This window comes from Nicotiana sylvestris, chromosome 1 (genome assembly GCF_000393655.2).
Source record: "Nicotiana sylvestris chromosome 1, ASM39365v2, whole genome shotgun sequence".
Taxonomy (NCBI): Eukaryota; Viridiplantae; Streptophyta; class Magnoliopsida; order Solanales; family Solanaceae; genus Nicotiana; species Nicotiana sylvestris.
This window is the reverse complement of record NC_091057.1, coordinates 143,286,299-143,290,607: the sequence shown is the minus strand read 5'-3', so window position 1 is coordinate 143,290,607 and position 4,309 is coordinate 143,286,299.

Below are 4,309 nucleotides of genomic sequence, written 5' to 3'. Positions count from 1 at the left end.
TGACCTGGAGGTCGTTCAGATGTTGAATTGTCAACGCCAGTCCCCGAGTGTTCGGGACGTTTTGATGGAGGAATTATTTTTGCGAAAATGCTAAGTTTCCTTTAGAGCATGAGATGCTTAGATAAAGGTATTCTTTGATTACATGACACAAGTATACATACTTTCGTCGTCGGGGGCCCGACCATACGGACACGGTTCGTTAGACCGTTTGTCTCGGTACATCATTTTCCTATTGGGACCCCGTTTGGCGTTTCTTGGTTCTTCCGAGTGAATGACCTCCCTGGGGGGATACCCTCTAGTGTTCGAGGTTGATTGCAAAAGAAGCCTGGAATACTTGTCGAGTCTTCCTTAGGTAGCATGTAGATGTTGCCTCGTTAAAAACCTTGCCGGTAAAACCTTTGTCGGGATAAAAACTCGGTCAAAGGAAAAGAGTGCAATGAATGCTTTAAAACCTTAAGGTCTTCGGGCTGGGTTAGCGCTTTGACTACTTCGATCGGGCGCCTGCATGAGGGTTAGTATGAAATATAAAATAAGAAGGGAGATGGTTATACCTCGGTGGCGATGGCACTTTTGATCCTTGATATTCGTTTGGAGGACGCGGTACAGTTCTTTATTCGGATACGGCCGAGGGCGTATCTCGTGGTTGCTGCCTTAAAGATCATATGAATGACATGTTGCGGCTCGTCTGCCTTATCTTTTTTTATTGTTTCCCTTTCTCGAGACCGATTTTTGGCTCGATCGCTGAGGAATTCCCAAAGATGACTGTTGTTGAGTAACCGAGCCACTTCCTCCCAGAGTTTCCGGTAATCTTCGGTCCTGTGTCCGTGCGTGTTGTGATATTCGCATACTAAATTGTAGTTACTTTGTGAAGGATCCGATTGTATAGGTCTGGGCCACCTGGCGTCTCTAATTTTTCTGATGGTGAACACGATGTCTGACATATCAATGTTGAAGTTGTATTCTGATAAGCGAGGTGCCTCGGTTGGTCTTGCGTCCCTGTCGAACCTGGGTCTGTTGATGAGTCCGCGAGGATTCTGTCATCGGTCTATCCTTCAATCATTACGAGGTGGGTTGTGCCTTGGGGCGTTCCTTCTATCTTCGGTGTATGGTTGATATCTTTCTTTGTTTGGCTTTGACTCCTTCGCCAAGAGCCTACTTGGATATACTGAACCCGAGGGGGCTCCCAGTTGGTCATCCTTGACCCTGATTTTTGACTGATATCGGTTGTGGACGTCCGACCATATCACGACGGGATATTCGACCAAATTCTATTTCAACTACTTGGAAGCCACCGAGCTTCATTCATTTAGCCCTTGAGTGAAGGCTTGCACTACCCAGTCATCGAAGACCGGAGGTAGTTCCATTCGTTCCACTTAGAAGCGAGATACAAACTCTTGAAGCATTTCGTTCTCCCTCTGCTTGATCTTGAACACGTTGCTACTTTGATGATATTGGCATGTGCCAACACGGAAAATAAGTCTATGGAGTTAGGAGCTAGGTTGTGATACCACATCATGACCCCCTTTGAGAGCATTTCCCCGAACTTCTTTAGTAAGACAGACTCGATCTCATCGTCCTTTATGTCGTTGCCCTTCACTATGCAAGTGTAAGCAGTAACGTGCTCATTGGGGTCTGAGGTCCCATTGTATTTTGGGAGTTCTGGCATTCTGAACTTCTTTGGAATGGGTTTTAGGGCCGCTTCATCTGGGAACGGCCTTTGTATGAACTTCTTCGAATCCACATCTTTTAGAACCGGGGGAGCACCCGAAATTTGGTCGACCCTGGAGTTGTAGGTCTCGACCTTCTTGTCGTTGGCTTCTATCATTTTATCGCCTGATTCGATCCTTCTGGTGAGGTCCTCGAGCATCTTCATGATGACAGGATCGGCTATCGACCCGTTATTGCTCGATCTCTCCGACACTTGTTCGGCCGGGAGAGCGGTCCCCGGTGCTACCGTGCTAGGGGTTTTCTGGTGACTTTGCAGCTGAGCGATAGCCAGTTGTTGTGCCTACAACATTTCAAAAATAACATGAAGGCTAACCTCCCGTTCTTCCCTAGTTGGGATTTTCTGAGTTTCTTGTGGGTCTCTTTAGTGCACGCTCCTGTTGGTGTGTGAGCTTATATCGACCTGCTGGCCGTCGCGTGAACCTATGTCCATTGGAATTGGTCTTGGCGCGTTCTCGAGGTTTCATGGTGGCACATCAACATTTGGAGCAGCCACACCGTTCTCTCCGTGGTTTTCAAGATTGTCGTTTTCAACTCTATTTTCCGAGCTAGACATTTTAATCTGAAATCGAAGATCTTGGGCAAGAAAAAACGTGAAGGATAACTTGCGTTATGTAATGAAACCAACAAGAAAATAATCACTATTATTTTAGCCCTACGGTGGGCGTCAAACTGCTTACCGTGAAAATGGTAATAAAATTAAATTTATCGATGAGACTCTAAAAATACGTGATCTATTTTATGCTAGTTGTTAAGTAGTTGATGATAGATATGTGAGACTTAGAGACCAAATAAAGTTAAGGAGAGAGCTATAATCAAACCGATAGGCGAGTTATTCGGGGCCTCAAGCTTGTCGATTCTGGGCCTCGAGGTCTATCTCGGGGCTCGGCTACGAGCTATTGAGGGTAATCGGGGTAGGGCTAACAGTTATAAGATAATCAACGAAGGCTCTTTATGGCCAATGACAAGCAATAAATGAAGAACATATATGAAGATAATAACTAAAGGCAATAATATCAAGGGAGTATATTAGAGAACAAAGAGAATGTCTTTGTATATTTCGTGTGGAGTAATTGGAGCAACAAACCCTACAAAGTGACAAAGACACCCTTTATATAGAAGGAGAATCTCATCATAGTACAACAAGCATTAATTACAAAGATAGGGGGATGAGACAACTAGATGACACTGGGTTTTGCCAATACTAGCTGCATACCTAGGGAACTCCCCATTCCCATCATGACCGAGACCAACATTGTCCTCGGGTCGAGCATCGACGAACATCGAGGGAGGAAACTCGACCACAGCCTTGCAGATGATCTTCTGAAATGCCTTAATGACGAGAAATGGATCCTCCGATTTCGCCGTATACAAAATTATTTTAAACATCCTTTATACTATAATCGGATTGTGGATAACTCAAAATTTTCAATATCACTTAATGCTTTATCACCTATATATTAGAATCATACACAATACAAGGGTGAATCTCCTATTGTAAAACCAACTGCGTATAATGCCATAGTGATAGTGTAGTTTATTCTAATGTTATAAAAGGTAAAATGAAGTTCACAAAATTATAGTATAATACAAAAATTCCCCTTAGGAAAGCCGACGTTCGAATATCGAAATAGGAGGAATAATTTAGGATATTTTACCTCTTATATCAAAGCTTTACACTTTTTTATTATAAATAAAAATTCTTTTAAATTATTATTTTTTATAGCTATTTTTTAGATTTTATAGCAAAATATGTACTTATGGTCACTTCCTACCATTAAGTCATTAAATATGATGTCTAAAAATTTTTTCACTCTCGTTCTTTCAGTTTATTCTCTCTCAAAATCACCGCATAATATCTTATTTCTCTCTCCATGATCTCTCTCCTCTCTCTAAGCGACATGGAGGCTTAGCAGTTGCCATGGCCGTTTTCAATATTTTTTGCTCCAAATTTCTCTCCCCAGCTCTCTCCTTTATCAGCGCCATTGTCTCTCTCAATTTTCAATTTTTTTTCTCCAAAATAGTTGTGGTAAGTGTTAAAATTTTTGGGTTTTTGACCGGTTAAAGCTTTTCTTTTTCTCTTCTACATTTTTTTAAAAATATTCACCATTGTTAATTCTGCAAAATACCCTCTACAACACTCAATTTCGAAGGGCCATCTTTCGATATTATAAAAGCTTTGTTAGGTTTTCCGCAGAATACCCACTAAAGCAATCAATTTCGAAGGGCCATCTTTCGATTTGCAAATCGCTCAAGATGAACCTGTATTTGCAGGTTCATCAGCAACCATTGAAGTCGAGAGGAGAACAAAAATACACACTGACCCTAATTGTAGATGTATTTATATGTATTCTAGTTCGAATACATTGATTTTTAGTTGTACAGTGGTTTTCTCTTCTTGTATTTATATGTATTCGATAAGGCATACAATTTTTCTTTTATTTGGTATCGTGATTTTTGACTGTTGTATTTAGATGCATTTATATGTATTTGAGTTCATACAACAATATTTTTAAATACATTGTTAGTTCTATCATTTTGATGTTATTCTTCAATTAGTTATGCATTCAATCTAACTGTATTC